General features: G+C 39.7%; 1 protein-coding gene across 3 annotated transcripts in view; it reads right to left on the bottom strand.

Moving 5' to 3' along the window:
• NLGN1 (neuroligin 1) overlaps positions 1-18,751 on the bottom strand; it is a 379,078-nt gene that overhangs the window by 316,148 nt on the left and 44,179 nt on the right. The window contains exon 2 of one of the 3 annotated variants that reach the window (XM_033068729.2): positions 10,038-10,127. The exons of the other annotated variants lie outside the window; for them this stretch is intronic. The gene's annotated coding sequence lies outside the window, so the exon portion shown is untranslated. The remainder of the gene's footprint in view (positions 1-10,037; positions 10,128-18,751) is intronic. 3 annotated transcript variants of the gene reach the window in all.

Below are 18,751 nucleotides of genomic sequence, written 5' to 3' on the forward strand. Positions count from 1 at the left end.
CACCCCAGAGGGCTCTGTGGGACTGACTGGTTTTGTGGAGGAGTCAATATGAGGAGTGCTTATGAAATTCTGCCAAAATAAGCAATAGGAAATAATGAGCAGACAGAAAAAAATCCTTCATAAATGACACATTCCTGTGTTTTGCAGGCATTAATCAGCATCAGTGGTGATGGGAAGTCCAGGAGATAATATAGATATGAAAATATCATTGTACAAACATTGTAACATATTCGTCTGCTTATCTCAGCAAGTCTTAAAGCTTGTCATGTCTGGGAATCCGATTCACTGCACAATGACAAACGACACAAAATTGACATGTACAGGCAAGAACACAAAGGCAAAGCAGAGAGAACAGGAATTGCCAAGGATCTCCAAAGCAAAGACACCTGAAGGGCTCCTGAACTGAAGGACCCAGAGAAGCTTCATCTCTAATTAACAATGAGAGGGGCAATAATCCTTCTAAAAATACAACTACTTTTAAGAAAGTAAACTGAAGGCAGAGTTTGTGATTTCTGAAAATCTCACTGTAGTGTGAGCTGTTCTTTATAGCCCAATAACACTATTCCTGTAAAACCTAGCATTCCAAACAACTTAATAGCAGAGTAGCAACAACAAAATTCTTCATTATAGCTGGTGTATGCTAGGTTATGAGCCTTTGTGTCTCTTTCTGCACACAGACACAAGATAGCACCAGATCTACATGGTGAGGCACTCTGGAAAACTGGACACACCAACAGCACCCCTGCTCTATGCAGAACATCTGCAGATAACTCTGTCTGACATGGCAGGAGCAATGCAACCTCAGGAAGCCTTAGCTGGCATCTATGTAGGCAGGCAAGGAAGAAAAAGGAGAAATTTAAAAAAAAAAAGAAAAAAAAAAAAAAAAGAAAAAGAAAGAACCAGCATTAGAGAAACTGCAGCAGCCTAGAAGCCTATTATTTAATTGATGTCACAACCCAGGGGAGTGTGTGATCCTCTCTACACCCTGGTCATGCCATGCAGTGCTCTCTACATGGACTTTGAAACTGCAGCTGGTTTTTATAACAAGATCAGCTACAGCCATCCGAAAGTTAAATCTGTACAAATACTTTGTAATACTTATCTGTGGCTGAAGTGAATCCCACACCCAGAAAGACATGACTTTGAATTTTAATTTACAAATTTCTAGGTCTTGATTGCAGAATACTACTTTTTCTCCCCCCCACATCTGGCATTTGCAGAACTTAATGAACAATGTCTCCAGCATTCAGAATTAGCCCAATACAGCTTAGTCTTCTTCTGTGTGCCAAACTCTGGCATTCCCTTGCTGTAAAAAAGTGAGCACAGTGGTTTTCTAAAACTAGTTTCTTGGGCAAAATGAAAGAATTTATTAATTTTCTATTTCTCAGACCTTTCACTTCCTTCCCTATTCCAGACAACTAGAGCACCCAAATTTTCTATTTCTACTAATAATGACACTACAACATTTTTGCTGGCGAATGTTATTGTTCCAGCTGAAAAATTTATTCTTACAGCTGAGGAAAAAAAGTCCTGCAGCCCCCTCTGAGGTCTGTGCATCAGCCAGTAGAGGGTGCAGGAATTGTGGCTGCATTCCCCACACGGCCACTGCTGCTGCTCCAGCTTCTTTCTACGGTGGGCAAATATAATAAAGCACCTAACGTTGTGTTATGGGTCAGTTCAATATTAAATGATGTTTACAAATTGAAATGCATCTGTTTTTTCAGGTTTTCATTCTCTCTGTTCACAGCTGATCTCGGTGTTTACAGTGATGCTGAACTTGTGCTGCAAGAGAGGTTTGTAGCTCACACTGCCAGCCTGAAAGATGTCTGGGTGATGTTGTCATGGTCGCAGGATTAAAACAAAGGGGCATCTCCTACCAATAAAAAGTTTATTTCTATTATTCAGGCTTCAATCAAACAAACTTCCACTGAAATAAACCAAGAGTGTTTCTCTGGCACTGGGAATATTAGCTTGGAAAGGGGATGTCATGTAGAGAGGGGTTAAGAGGGGATGTTGCAGGAGCCCTTGTTAAAGGGGGGATTATTCCAAGGGAGCATTTCCCCCTTGCACAGCCCCCTGAGGGGTACACACTCCTGGGTGTTGTGGCTATTGATGGGCAGTCACAACTCCACAGCATTTTCAGCCCAGTTTCATCCAGATTTTGCATAAGGCTGGCACAGATGTGAACAGACAACACCTGAAGGAGCCCATGAACACACCTGCCACAGTCCAGCGTTTCACAGTGCAATTCCACTGGCAATGCCTGCTCTACCCAACTGTCCTGGAGTCTGCTAAGGCCAGAATAAAACACTGGGATTTAGAGGAGATTTAGGCCATGAGAACCTAAGCCCAGTGTTTCAAGCAGCCTAAAACTCTGTTCGAGTCAGCTCAGCACCAGCAGAATAATGAAAACACAACATTGAACTTGGCAACTCTGAATCATAGAGGTGAGCAACCATCAAGGAATGATCACAGTGTAATAACCACAAGATACAGAGCATGAAAAGGTTTTTGACAGGTGAAAATGAACACATTTACACCACATGGAGCTAAAATTTGAGTCTAAAATGAAGGATATACTTTTCTTTTTGAAGAAGAATTTGTTGATCTAAAGACCAAAACAAAAATTCTTGTCTTTTCAGCATGTGCTACATAACTGACAACATTTCAGCATTGTTGGAGGTTTGATTGCAGGTTACCTTTCAAAGATTAGACAAGATAAATCACCTTGCATTAGCACACCTATCTGACAAAATGACATCTCAGAGCAGCTTGATAAAATATGATGGTAAATTTTACAGGTCAATAATCTCTGCCTGGTATGAGCAAAATCAGCGTTGTCCACTCCTTTCCTACAGAGCCATCAGCAGTGGAAACAACCAGCAACATCTCAAATGAAATGTCTCAAATCTCAGCACAGTCCCTGCAGCCATCCAGTTCATCAAAGTAAGAAACAAGCAGAGGAGAGCTCATGTTCAATGATGCTCTGAGGGAAAATGACTGCCTGGCATCAGCACTGCAAGTAGGATGTGGCTGACTGATGATTTCGGATTGGTTTTTTTGAAAATACAGGGTAAATTGAGTAATTTGAACCAATCATGGAATATATTGTGCAACACAACATTCTTCTGCCCTGCAGTCTCCCTTCTGGGAAATCTGGAGTGGTGGGGAGTACATTTATCAAGAAAATAATGACCCCAAACAGACTCCTTGAAGCCTAAGGTGTTTTTTTTATAAGAGGACTCAAGGGAACTAATTAGGAGGAAATAGCTCCTCAATGTCCTGAGTGAACTCCCACCGAGAAAATAAACAATTTACTGATTCATGCAACTCCAGACATCCAAAGATAGTCATCTTTATGACATGTCTTTTGCAAATATAGAACACAGAATGGCATGCAGAGGCAATGTTTGATAATGAAAGGTGTATATATTCAGGGATAAGCATTTACCATCATTACCATCTGAATTTTTATCTTTGAATTTGCAATTAAGATATACTAAAGAGGTGTATAGTACTCAATATAATTCAAAAATTAAGTTAAAAAGTTGAGGTTACTTTCTATCTATTTTTATAGCCTTTAACCAATTTCCTCACTGTGCTATGTTCCATTCATTCTTTGGAAAACAGGAGATGCAGGAGGTTTGGGTGTGGACAAACCAGCTCTGAAAACACTCAACTTTGCAAATATGGAATCTCTTGGACCTTGTCCCCAGAAGAGAAGGCTAAGCAATTTGATGAAGAAAGGAATAAAGTCCTGAGAATGGAAAACAGCAGCAGTTCATGTATTCCAAAAGTACAGACAGCCAGAAGTAACGTGGAGTGTCAGAGGGAGGGCTGGCAGGAACCAAGGACAGCACATTAATATTTACACTGAGCATCAGCAGAAATACCCTGTCAGTGTGATGTGTGGAATTATCCTAAGGGAAGTAACTGAAGCTTGTTCCTGACAACCATCACTTTTCAGCATTTCAGGCTGGCAGCTCTGTTTCTACACCAAACACTCTCATCAGTCCTTTCATTTTACCGTAAACAAAAATCTATATAGTTGATACCATCAGCAATGGGCATATGTGAAATAGGTTTAGGTTGTGAGAAGGTGAAATGGAAAGAAATTTAGAAATGAGATGGGGCCCACAACATAAAAAGGACTGGGACCTGTTGGAGTGAGGCCAGAGGAAAACTCAAAGATGCTCTGAGGGCTGGAGCCCCTCTGCTCTGGAGCCAGGCTGGGACAGCTGGGAGTGTTCAGCTGGAAAAGAGAAGCCCTGAGACCTTAAAGCCATTTCCAGTGCCTAAAGGAGCTACAAAAGAGGTGGAGAAGGACTTTGAGCAAGGACATGGAGTGACAGGACAAAGGAGAATGGCATTAAGCAGGTTTATATTAGAGATGAGGAAGAAATTCTTTACTGAGAGGATGGTGAGGCACTGGAGGATGTTGCCAAAGAAGCCCAAGGCAAGGCTGGACAGGGCTTTGAGCAGCCTGCTCTAGTGGAAGGTGATCCAGCCATGGCAGGAGAGTAGAATTAGCTGATCTTTAAAGTTCCTTCCAAACCAAACCATTCTATGACTCTATGACTCACTTTGAATTTTATTACAATGTCAGCACCTTGGCAACATCCTGGTTATGTTTCCATGACTTATCTTAGGGCTTCATGTGAGGAGCTCAGAAACACACCGAAAATTTGGAACAAGCCTTAAGTACTGTTGAACTAAACTCATGTGGCAGGGTATAAAGCTAAATTGCTTGTTGTTTTAATTAGTGGATATTTACAGTTAGAGCCCCATTCTTTTAGATTCTGAGGAGATTTCTTACGGCAAATGGAGAGAGAAAAAACAGTTTTTGAGAGAGCAATAAAGATTGAACACACTAGTGTCATACATGTTAGGCAATACACACATTCAGTCACACACAGCATCCTTTTTTAATGTTTCAGTTTTCTCATGCTCTTCCATGTTCTTTTTAGAAAGAGAGCTGCTCACTTCCACTCCATTCCATGCTCATCTTTTGATTTCTTTTTTTCATATCCCTACCCATCCTCACTGCTTATGTCCATACTGGTTAGGCTGCCAGAAGTTGTGGTCAGAGCCTGCTGCACTTTAGATTTTCTGGAGCCTGTGAAAGAAGAATACAAAGATTTCCATACTGGGCATCTCTACCCCTGAAACTCTTCAAGTGCTCCTCTCCCTTTCATATAAATCTGTGGCTAAATCTGATGTTAACACCTTCATGGAATCTTCCCAGATCCCCATGGTCTGCACAGTTATGACTCACAATTTAAACCCCACAATACTTCTACATCTAGTTCTGTGTGCATTTATTTCAAAAAACATAGTGTAACTCAAATGCACATGGATTGCATGGATTACAAATAGGGATTTGTTAATTAGCAATGCTCCCCTGCTGTAACTACAGCTAGAGCACCTTAGAGAATAAAGTTCTTAATTCTGAGTGTTTGGGAGGGACAGATTTGCCGTTGTGTTGCCTGAGCATTCTGAAAGCACAGCAGTGATTTCACATGTAGAAGTCAAGCCACCAAATAATTGCTGTGAATGCAAGAAGAAAACCTGATGCCCAAAAATCTATAAACTGCCAGTGGATTAAAGAGCAAGCTTTACCCTCCCTTTTTCATCCCAGTTTGCCCTAAAGCTGCAAGTATCATGTGCAAAACAAGAAATTATGATTACCTCTTAGTTGTGGTTTGACTGTGCTTCCACAAGGTGGAATAAAAGCTTATAACTAGTGATTAAACATAACTTTGGCTAAAAATTCTCACATTTGTATTCTCATAAATGCTCAGTATCAATAAACTTTGAAAAAAAAAAAAATCTGTACGTTTTTAATGTATTAAAGCAACAAAATTACTAAGCAGAACACCAAGAAAAATTAATCTTGTCCACATATTACAGGCTGTATTAGGTGCCATCATGATAGAATGATCCAGAAAGGATTATATGTGGTACAAGTCAGCACAAGATATTGCTGCAATTAAATTAACCTGGGCACAATGTTCACCCAACAGTGCTTTGATGGAAGAAGATAATGATGTGAAATGGAGAAATAATTATTTGTCTCACGTCCTCTTTGGGGCCCATGAATAAAATTTTGGGTGAAATTTATTTGAGATCTACAAAATGTTGCTCATCAAAGCAATGTTGGAATAAATTGTATCTGGCATATAAAAGAATTTTGCTAGAAGGAAAATTTAGAGAGTTCATTCTGACTAGATATGACCCGAAAGAAGATTGATGTGTGATAAGGTTTATCTCATTGTATATTGGTGAAACGTGATTGCATACAACTTCCAATTTCACCCTCCTTTCTGGGCAGTTCTCAGAAAAAGCCATCCAAAGCAGCAGTCATTTATCTTTGATTTAAGCACAATTTGATGTCTGCTTAATACACACACAAGTAATAGTTCAAGACAGCACAAAATGTGTGTTTGACAGGCTTCCAAAAGACACCAATGCATTTTAACATTTTTGCATTTCCAGGCATAAATTCATGGGTGGCTCTCACAGGAAATGACTTGAAAAATTCTGTGCACTAATACATTCTCTACAGAATATTCATTTGTTCAGTGTTTTTAGCAGCATGTTCTCCATTTCCTGTAATGCTTGTAGGATTGTGTTATTCAGAGACCCTCTTACTATTTACCTGTACTACACCATCACCACTCAAAACACTCAAAAAATGAGGATTTGCAGGATTTTTCCACTGCACAGATTGTAATGATTATAACAGTCTACAGAAACTCTCTATGAAATACAACTCACAAAACTATGCCCTAGAGAGCAATGGTTAAATAATAATATACATGCATGATGTCATTGTGATATTGATTTATACAGATGTGACATTACCTACACTATGCAAAGAAAAAAGACAGTTAATAAAAAGGGAAAACTAGTCACATAACTTATTCAATCAAGAAAAAAATTTAAACCAATATTGAATAACATGTATACATTATTCTCCATCTCACACCTACCTTCTGAAACATCCCCAAAGCAAGCATTTTATAAATAAAAGAGCAAACCAGCTCCTAGATCAAACTTCCTGATATTCACAGCATGTTTGATCAAACTTGGCCAGAAAAAAAGATTTCTCTGAACAAATCTCTCTAAATAAAATATTTTCCCTGAAACCTATCAGCTCATTATTAGTTCCTTAGGAAATTTTGCATCATTAAGAATGAAGGGTAGGTTCAAGATATTAATGAACTTATTAATGAAAGAAGATTAAAACATATTTTAGCCTACACTGGAAGTTTTTGATGGCCCATAGATTTACCAGCTGCAGGAAAAAAAAAAGGCACCAACACACTCCTGTACACAGACCATGCTAAGTCTGTAATAAAATACTTGAGTGTAAAAAATCCCCACAAAACCAATTAAAAGGCACTCTGACCAATCATTATTGTAATTAACATATGTTTCTCAAATTGTTTTTTGATTTAAGTAAAACTGAGGCCAGAGGACACCTGGAGGTCTCTGGCTCCTAATGAAAGAAACAAATCTACTGAGACAAGATCAGATTTTGTATATTTGTTTTTCCTGTTGAAAATACAGATTGTGTTTCCAATGATTCATAGCCCAGACTTCTCCCCTTCAGCTCTGTAGTGATGAAACAACCAGACTGAAAATAGGCTCCTGCTCAGATTAAACCCCAATGTCTTCAGTGATTCTTTAACCCATCTACAACACAGCTCTTTAAAGATGATGCTTGGTTCAAAAGGACAGAAAATTGAAATATTAAGTGAATTATAATGTAAAATATAAATCCCTACCATCATCTAGATTTAATACTTGATTGTTGCAATGACATAATTGTGTAAGGCAAGCAAAATGGGATGAAGACAGAAGAATGGTAAACTCAGAGGAGAAAATTACGAGCAGGATTTTTTTCTGCACTCCTTTTTATGGAAAATGTAAATAATTTAGAACCTGTGTACCAAACTTGCACCTCATTTTCTACTCCAAGTTATTATGTGCACAAGATAGTTTTTTATGCTGTATCAATTTTTAAATAGACTAAATTCCACAGATTATGCAACATACCAAAAATAAGACACCAGCTTCATGAAAGCCAGTGGCCTTAATACAATGAAAACATGCAGATAAAGTGAAACTCAGCAGCTAAATAACACATTAAGATCAAATATACCAAAAGAAGCAAAGTATTTACAGTGTTAGGATGCTATATCTTAATACATAATTATTCAGTATTTCCAAAATATCGAATGGGGCATAGTAGCCCACAAGAAAAATCCAAGTCATGAGGAGAGGAAACAAATGCCCTCACCTGGCAGTTTGCTGCTTGGAAGGATCTAAGCTAACTGCTAAAAACATTGAGTGGAGAACTTTGTATGTGAGCAGGAAAGCAGACATTAACTGACTGTCAGTGTTCTTACAGAAATCTGAAACATCCCAGAGCATCTGAATCCCATTCTGAGTTCAGAACTGAGGCACAGCCACCCCCCTGCAGGGCTCCCCAGGAACGAGGCCAGAAGCATTGGGCAGGTGAAGGTGGTCCCTGACTGGGGTGGATGGGCCAAGCCCCCCTGTCCCTGATAAACCAGACAGCCAAACCAAGAGAGGAGAAATAATCCCTTCCTTTTAGCTTTAATCCATCCGGGGAGGCAGCATGGATGGTGATAGAGCCATGAAGGGATGTATAAATAGGACAGCTTCCACTCAGAGCCCACAGGACTTTATTTTAATACTTAAACAAGTACAAAACCCAGCTGATGCTCTCCCTTGGAAGCTGCTGTGTGCCATTGACAGCTGAGATGATTTACAGGAGCCATCAGAAACTTCAGCCTGCTCCTCTCAACAGTTCATTTTTATTCAACAAAACAAAGTAAAATGGGCTGCACATTAGGCTCTCCTGCTGCCTTAAATCATGAAATAATTGTGTTGAAATTCAACGTGACCTTGTGTTGTGCTTCTGTAAATACCTCAGTATTATTCTTCTAAAGTAAACCAAAGCAAAGAAACCTATGCTCCCAAATAAAAAGAGCCTAATATTGATAACAAGCTTTCTTTTCCACTAACAGCCAGACCATTACCACTCCCAGGCTGATAATGCCTGTAAATTAAAACATCCAGTGACATTTAAGCAAGTGGAGACTTGACAGAAATTCCCATCAAGCCCTCCTTTCAAGGTTAAGAGAAGACCTTCAAGAGAAAAGAAATTTGATTGGTGATACATTTCCCAGGTCGAGAGGGGCTTCATATTGTGCCCTAATGTATTACTTCATTATATCATTTATATGCTCCTGCTCTAGCATCAGTCATCACTAACGACCCAGGCCATCCTCATCCTTCACACAGCACTCATCAGAGCTGGCTCCTCTCAACATTTCTGTCCCTTTTTGACCAAGGTACTGGTTGCCATCTCAATTCATTACCATCAAAACATGACAGTTACAGAATTAGCTGCAGAAAAGGAAGATTGGATTCCCAAAAGCAGAATTCTGGTCCCTCCAGCGGGGAGATGAGCAGTGCCACTGCCAGATTGCAGAGGTCCTCACCTCTCAGGCTGTGCTGCCGGCTATGAGCAGCTGCTCTCAAACTCCACCAGTGGAATTGGCTTGCAGCTACCTTTCCCTTTCAATCCAAAATGCAAGAAAACTTCTTTTTAGTGCTCTCCATCTGCAAGCCTGTCACTGCTTTACTCTGCGGAAGTCTAAATGCCTTGTGCTGCTCCTAACACAGGTACTTGTAGGAGAGGGATAGAGGGGTTTAGAGAGATCTCTGCTTCTTCCTTTCAGCACACTGTGACTTTCCAGGAGTGATTTTGGATCTCCCAGGGAATATTCACCTTAAAGTTGCCAAAACAAACCCTCTTCTGCCTCTTCCAAGCCTTTCCCTGGTACAGGCTACAGTCTTATCCCAAAAAGTTTACTGGAATAGTCCAACACTGAAAGGACAGCTTAAATCTTCCCTTCAGTCTTGCTGCTCCATCCCAAAGGAGGACACAGCTATTCTTCAGCAGTGTTTGCCAAGCCAAATGTGCTTTGTATTGCCAGTACCTGTCCTGTGCTTCAATCCAAAGAGTAATGCCACCATTCCGGAGCAATTGACACAATCCGGAACAGCCGGTCATTGTAAATCACAATGTCCTAATGAAGGATAAAAAGAAAAGGAACATTTATGTGGCAGACATATTTCACAGCACATTTACACTGGCATTTTTCAAGAGCTGAAAAGGTATATGGATAGAGGGTGAGAAAGGAGAAGTGAAATAAAGAACTATGATATACTTGCAGGATGTCTGTTCTGAGCACAGACAAATTTCTGAAAACTTTTTAAAGGTCATGGTCGCTAGAATTTACACTGGAAACTGAAGTTTTTTTCCTTTTACCCTACTGATCTTAACATGTCCTTCTCCTTTGTGATTTCATGCCATGCCAAAGCCAGTTACTAACTTTCTTAGGCTTGTTGTTACTCTCCAGGAAGTATTACATTTATGACGCACTGTATTATGGTAATAATTAATAACAATTTACTTCAGAGCGTTCATTAGTGGGATCCCTGACATGAAATGCAGTGCAGAACACAACAAAATAATAATAATAACATTAGTAATAGAAATACAAAAAAAGAGATGCAACTGCCTGTGTAGTTCAAGGGAGAACTTGTTGGTTTTTAACAGTATTTAACTGGCATGAAAGAAAACTTCCTATGAGCCTGTGAGCTTTGATGTCTGAAGAATTTGTATTGCTACATAATTGTTTCAGTTCATTTCTCCTGTGCAGTTCTGAATGTTTCATTGTCACTAGTACTCCAAAAGAATAAATTCAATAATTGGGATCCTTAATTTTTAATCTGCTCGCTTGACCTTCATACCTTTAACTACAGGGAACCTCCACACAGGACATCATGACAACAGAAAAATGCCATACAGCACTTACTGTCCTTTCTAAAGCTTCAAACACCTTACTTTTCTTTTTCTTTTTTTTTTTTTTTTCTTTGGTTCCACTAGGGATTGTTCACACTTACAGCTGGTGAGGGATGAGCAGGTTAATGACAGGACCATAAAATAAAACTCCACTTAAAGTCAGAGTAAGCGTAGCAGCGAGTACCAGGATCTTCTGAAAACCTAAATGAGTCTGCCAAAATGGTTACATATGTACCAGGAACCGCAAGTAAATCCAAGTCTATGGTGCTAAGGAGTAAGTGTAATCACTATTTTATCTCCATTTAAGTGATACATTAGGACAGAAGGAACACCACTGCGTTCCTTGCTGCACAAACAGATATTTAACAGTGGTAGCATTTTATGCAAACTACCTATTAAGCTACTAAGAAAGCTCCAAAAAACACAGCAAAGTAATTAAATAATGGACAAGGTCTGAGTTTTATTATAAGGTTTCCAAAGCATAATAGCAATGCCAAAAGATAGTATAAATTCAGTATTGTTTGAATGGACTCTTGGAGTCCTGTACTCTAATCTACTCTTTATTACTCATCCACAAAACATCTAGCAATTTTTATTACAAGTCCCATCCATTACAGTATTAAACTTAAATTCAATATACACTGCAAGGTCGTGATCCTGCTGGTGATGAAAAGCTGTGTCTCATAGAGCCTGCTTCATTTAAGGCTTAGATCTCTTGACCTACTAAAAACAATGAGCCTCACAAAAGGCACGCTCAGATGTCAGAAAGAGTCGGCTCGGCATCCAAGTGGAAAGTTTACTCAGGATCTCCAAAAGCTTTAATTGCATTCCAGGCCCAGTTTATAAAGCCCTTCTGATGTTCGTGTTCTGGAAGAAAACCCCTCTGGTTATCTGAAGTCGAAATTAGTCCCTTGGATCAAATAGCCACAACAAATAACAATTTAAGCCAACTGAATGTGCATTTCACCTGCCGCTGGCTGCAGTGCGCCCATCATCTTTGGATTCACTACCATTTTACTCAATATTTGCTAAGTTGTACCTTAGACTTTCTAGTACTGCACCAGCAAATGTAATAACATGAATAATGCTGGTTTGCAAAAGGTAAATAGCATATTCTGGTCTGAATATATACTGAGGATGAAGTTACAGTCCAACCTGTGACATTATAGAGGACTTTATATTCTTAATATTTGGAAACAGTTAGGTGTTTACATTGAAAAAAAAACCAAAAACAATGTTTAAAACATTTTCACATCTTTATTTCCTTTTCCTTGCTTAATTATTTTCCTTCCTCCCACCTTATTATCTTTTTAGTATCTGAAATTGAGTGATTGCTTCATCTTAGAAGCAGTGTGATACCTTAAATTGTTTGCATTTTGATTCTGGACCATGCAGCCAGGATTTGTCAAACAAACATAAGGCATGTGTTCTTGATGGGTTTGGTCAATTAATACTAATTGTAGCACTCCTGTTATCTCACTGCCCTTGTCTCTTGCCACTAACCATCCAGATAAGGACTTCTGTGAGATAACAAACCCAGACCAGTTACATCACCCATCCAACATAAAAAATTGCACAAAACCTGTCTACTTATTGCTTAGCAACAGCATGGCATTTCCTTAGTACCCTGATTTGCCAAGGCAGTTCTCTTTTGCAGAATCACAAAATCCTTTAGGTTGGAAAAGACCTCCAAGGTTTTAACATTGGAGCCCAACTGCAGACCCAGCACTGCCACATCCACCACAAAAACCTTTCTCCAGGTGCCACGTCTACTTTAAAACACCACCAGGATATTTATCCATCATCTCATCAACTTATTCCAATGCTTCCAGGACCATTCAGTGAAGAACTTTTTCCTCATACCCCATCTAAACACCCATTCCAGAACAACTTGAGACCATCTCCTCTTACTCTGTAACTTGTTACCTGGGAGAAGAGACCAAACCTCACCTGCCTACACTTTCTTTCAGGTACCTGTAGAGAGCAATAAAGTCCCCCAAAAACCTCCTTTTGTCCAGGCTCAAGAATGCATGAGGATAAATTTAAAAACCTCTCTATGATATTTTTCTTTTCTGTCTGCACATGATCTTTTCCTTTTTCCACCCAGGACTCTTCTCTATGAGTTCTATACCTCTAATATGGGGGTATTGAGTAATAAAAATCTTTCTTCCATCTTCAAAACTATTGAGATGGAAATCAGTTATACCTTCATATTTAGGGACATATTTATTGTTAGCCACACATTTTTTCCCCTGCCTGGTATGAAGAATTACTTTCAAGTCAGTTTTCTGTAGCAAAATACCTGGTTATGAATGATTGACAGGAATAAGGGTTCCTAATACGACCCAATGAACTAACAACCTAGAATAGACAATAAAAAGAACTGGGCTTCTAGCAAGGGTGCTGGGATTTGTAAACCATGCTGGGAATGCAAAGACACTGTGGTAAAAACACAGCCACTGCTGAGTACCTTGCTCTCACTGTAAAAACAGTGGGAGAGCCCATGCCAGATATTTAAACACTGAGTGCAGAATAAAGAGTGGAAGACACATTTTATAAATGGAGACTGAAAAAAAAAAATTCAAACGCTTAGGGACTTCGTGTGACACTCCCATTGTTAGGGATGGGAGCTGAGCCAAAGTGGTTATACTTAAAGGGAAGAGACAGTTTGGAACTGTTAAATGGAAATATTTTGTACAAAACGTGTAATTAAATTGTGGAACACTCTTTCATTGTAAAATACTTTGCCTAATATCTTAGGAGGATGTAAAAAATACTCAGATATTGTAGACATAGGAACACACGCAATATATCATACCCAATTACTCTAAAATAGTGTATTAGTCCTCATTTGTAGCACAGAAAAAATACATCTTCCTGTTCAACATACAGTGCTCTCATATTAAAACTGCTCCCTAGAAGTGCATGTCTAAAACTGGCAAAGCAAACAAGAAATTATGAAAAAAAACCATTTTTCACACTTCAAGGAAAGGTGTAACACTGATCCTTATATGCAGAGCTGAGCCTTAGGTTCCTCATTAAAAAGATGTGTTTTCCACAGACAGACAAGGAAATTGAATAGAGCACACAGGAGTTAATTCACAGTTTATTGATGGAATTCTTGATCTACTGAGGGTCAAGTGATTAAATCATTGACCACCTAAACCATTAATGAGCAAAGCCATGTCACTTGTTGGTGGTTTGCAGCTGAGGTGACATTACAAGAAGGAGCAGTGGACAGGTGATGAGTACTGAATATGCTTTCCATCCATAGAAATAGGTGAGTAGAATAAAAATAACAAAAATCCCCAGGCAATAACTTAGAACAATTATTTGGCAGCACAGAATATTTTGAAGACAGCAGAAAAAAAACAAAGTGTAGGAAGTCAGGAAAAGGTTGATTTCTCATTACAGAAAGAAGGCAAAGCTTGCCCTTCTCTCATACCAGCAGGAGCTTAGTGACACCTCATTATTTTGGAAGTTGCTACTACAAACAGCTCTACCAAACATCGAGTGACTAAAGCACCTGCTTCCCCTTTTGCATTTGTCTCTGCTAAAGCATCGAGCTTAGTATATTCTCTTTAGAGTTAGGTTGGCTTTTTTTGCCTTGTCTCATACCAAAATATTCATTTTTGAGGGGAAAATCCCTCAAAATAGCACATCTGAAAGAATAACAGCACTAGCAACCCTCAAACTGCAGTAACACAACATTCACTGAGCAGAACTAGATCTGTCTCAGGAATTAGAGCTGTTAACAGCACTCTGCAAAGACATTAAAGCTGTTAATTTAATGGTAACTTCGAATTCTGAGGAGTCTCATTCTCAAACTTCCACTACATTTCACAAAGGAAGTCAAAATTATTTTTCCTTTCACTCAGCACATGATACTTTGCAAGAGCAAACAGCAAAATTAAAGTAATTTCCGAAGAGATTTCAGATACAAATCTCTGAACACACTCAGTGGCCTGTCAGGAATGTGCAGCAGACCATAGGAAAACACAGATCATCGGTGACAACAGTGTAAATTTTACCTCTCTCTGCTGAAAGGCAGAACATTGGTTGTAAAATGAACCATTAAGATTCCCCAGAACCTCAACATCAAGAAGGAGATTTGAACTGTGAGAGAGAAATGCTGATGTTATTACTTGAGTTGTACTTCTTACTTGCTAGAACTCTTTTTTTTTTAAATTATCTACAACTGAATTATCTTTGCAACTAAACTCAATATGATTCTGAGAGTTAGGAGAAAACTCAGCACTGTTCTGTGTTTTTCATGGCCAGCAACTGCAGTAAAATATTCCTAGCTGAGAGTAGGCTGCTTGCACATCAAGTTGGGAATTGTCCATACTCTGCTCTAACAAAATACTTCTATATTAGTGGCTAATCTAATCCCAACAGATGTATGAAAACTGTCAAACTGTGAGTGAACTCTGGTTTCAATTTTTAAAAAAATCTCCTTACTGTTGTACCATGCCTTTTGTTTAAAGCTACCAGGATTTTAAATCACCTGGAATTACCTTAGGTGCCAATGCCACCTTCAGCTGTGGTTCACATGCAACAAATATTATTTCCTGATTTAAGACAGTGAAAGAGCCTAATGTGCAACCCACTTTATTCTGGTTTCTGAATAAAAATAGACAGTTGGGAAAAAGACAGCATTTCCTTGAAGGTTCTTGTGGATTTAGAAAGCAAGTTGTGTCTGCATACCCAAAATATTCATTAGATTGTGCTAAGAAAAAAGGTGGGAAAATAATGGGTTTTACAAAGAGTAGATTTTGGAGAGGTGAGTACAAGAAAATTGATGTGAATTAAATAGAGTCCAGAAATCAAATGTAGTAAAGGAAGGACATTCCTGGCTATGCTTATTCCAATAAAACATTTACAGAATGTGTCACAAACAGGAACTGGAGCTGGTGTGTAGAAGCAAAGAATGAGGAAAACAGTATCAAGGATAAAATGACGATGTCAAAAGGTAGAAGGCATCCAGAATACAGGAGGATTATGTAAATTATAACAAGAGCCTGAGGCAATCAAAAATACTTGAGAAAGACAAGTTGAAAAATGAGCATCAAATAGTGCAAAGCATCTCAACTAATACCAAAAGATATTTTAAGCATAATTATACACCCAGCAACTGACAGGCAAGAAAGGTGATGGAGTGTAAAGGAGCAGGAATGCTATACAGCAATTATTCCTGCACCTATCTCTAAAACTGAAGAGGGCAGACAGTTCCCTAAGACTCAACACATGGAAATGATGGTGAGGAGTTAAAAGAAAAGGTGATGATACCCAAACTGTCAATTAACTGGACTGTTGTTCTGAAAAGCCATAAGAGAGCAGAGCCAAACAATGCTCATCTAAAAGTACTACGTGAAGTAAGCACAGAAATTGAAGAAGGTGTAATGAAAATTTATATTTAGTACCATCATTTCAGGAGACTGGCATGGGGCCAAACAGACACACTGCAAGAAATTACCAGTCAGTTCATTTCCCATTAGTTGTCGAGCAAGTCTTAGACAACCATTAAAGGGATCACACGGGGGCCGGGGAGGAGGGGAACAGGAAAATTCAGAGCATAATCAAGGACAGCTAATATTGTTTCAGGTCATGCCTCAGTAACTCAGGTTTCACTGAGCCTGTTACTGCCTCTCCTGGCAAAGAGGTACAGTAAATGTCAAAGATGTTAGTTGTTTAGATTGTCAGAAAACATTTGACAAAACTCCACCTCGAGGAGGAATTTAGCCGTGTTATAAACCAACAGACAATAAGCTCTAATGTGTCAGCAAGTCCTAAAATGTTGTCATTAAGCATGCAGTGCCACTGCAGAGTTCAAGGTGTTAGAAACCAATGTAAAAGCAGGCAAAGCAAAAATCAACACTAGCCCAGGTGTGACTAAAGGAAAGGTTACATATTGGATATGCTTCACATGAGTGAAGAGCTCTTCTGAAGTCACTGTCCAGGGGAATTTAGATCCAGGGTAATTAAAGCTGCATCATCTTGACAAGTGGATCCAATTAGTTACAACCAGGATTCAGAGGCCAAAAAGAGGACACTGGGGATCACAGTGGTCCTGGAGGGAAGTAATTTGGGTTGTTTTTCACTGGTCCTGCATTACCTGCAAGAATCCAGACCTGCCCTTTTCACATGGATGGAGACACATCTGCACATCCAGCACCAGCCATGTGCACACAGAAGCTCTGGCCTTGCAGGAAGGTGTGGACAGGTGCCCTTCTTGATGATGGGAAAATGGATTTTGCCTGTTCTGCAGGACAAACCCTTTTTCAGGCTGCAATAAATGAGGACTGTTTGTACCTTTGAGTGCTGCTGACACCTCTTGGCTCCCAACCCCTTTGTGCTGTATTGATGCAGACATCCAGAAATGGATTTCAAACACTTACCTAGGAAAACCTATTTTTCTTCATCACAAAAGGCTTTTATGATGAAGACATGACTGTCTGCAAGATCACAATGATCAAATATGTTTAAATCCCTTTCCTGAGTTTATCAAAGCCCTGGAAAGGCAAATCTTGCAGGAGCACATTGGGTGCCTCCTGCCTTGCTCAGAAGCCTCTCCTGGGGCTGTGATGATGCCTTGGAATGACTACCTAGAACGAGGCTAGGAGAGTGAGAGAATAAAGTAGGTATTTATTAAAGACCTTCAATAGATACACCTTGGGCAGAGGAAAAGCCTCACAAGATGGACAATGGCCACCAGTTTTTCAGACAGATATAAGTTTGGTCTGGTTGTATATCAGGGGTTAATTGTCCAATTGTAGCTTCAGGTAATGAAGTCACATCTCCCCAGTTTGCATCTCCCCAATTCATTTTTGTTTAGACTTTTTGGGGCCTGAGGCTGAGAGGGTGACCTTGGTTCTCAGGCCTGGAAGGATTGTTTTGTCTGACCAAAATGTGGAGAGATCTTACTAACACTATGTGGAGTTCAGAGAGTATTAGTGTATTAGATATACTAATGCAGTACAGGATGTGAAAAATACAGAAGCTGAAAACTCAAGGCATCAGTGTGGGGTGGCATTTTGGCTGTGCTCTCTCCTGTCTCAGGGCAGCACCAAATACAGAGTGTTTTATTCCCCATTTCCACCCAGAGTCTCTGTAGCACTTTGGGAGCTGCAGGGCACGAGTCACTGTGCTCTGCAGAAGGGATGGCAGCAGAGCAGCAAAACAAACACGAAAACAGGGCAAGGAACAAAAGCCCACCTCCCTCCAGAGCCCTCCCTGTGGTGAGAGCTGGCTGAGTGTGCCAGAGCTCCTGCCCAACCCTCACAGGGCCACTGTGCCCAGCAGAGCTGCCTGGCAGGGAAGGATGGGCAGAGAGCATGAACCAGCCTGGGGGAAGGGGAGGGGAAGGAGGGACACACTGAGCTGGACACAGCTGGGAGACCCTGTCCAGAAAATGTTCACAGAAAATGAGAGGGGAAAAAAAATTTAAAAATAAAGCCTTGGCTTCAGCATTGCTATGCATTTCCTTAAAACTTGTGCTGCTGGTTCCTTAATTCATGCATTCCTTTTCCATCACGTAGGAAGGAATGTGCCATTTCAGGTAATCCTTTGGTCTGTGATCACCTCCACACAGCAATTTCTGACACTCTTGGGCAGGGACTCTAAATAAAACAGGAGGCTTCCATAGGTGGAGATTGTAGCTGCTATCTAGGAATCAATATTTTTATTAACTGTGTGTGTACATGATACATACATGTATGGAAAATTATTAGATGTGACCACAGTCACACAGGAACATTGGGAAAATCAAAAATCCCTCTGTTAGGGAGGAGAGAACTGGGGAAACAGACAGCTATCACCCAAACACTTGAGGAACTCTCCTTGTGG

Source organism: Catharus ustulatus, chromosome 10, assembly GCF_009819885.2.
Source record: "Catharus ustulatus isolate bCatUst1 chromosome 10, bCatUst1.pri.v2, whole genome shotgun sequence".
Lineage (NCBI taxonomy): Eukaryota > Metazoa > Chordata > Aves > Passeriformes > Turdidae > Catharus > Catharus ustulatus.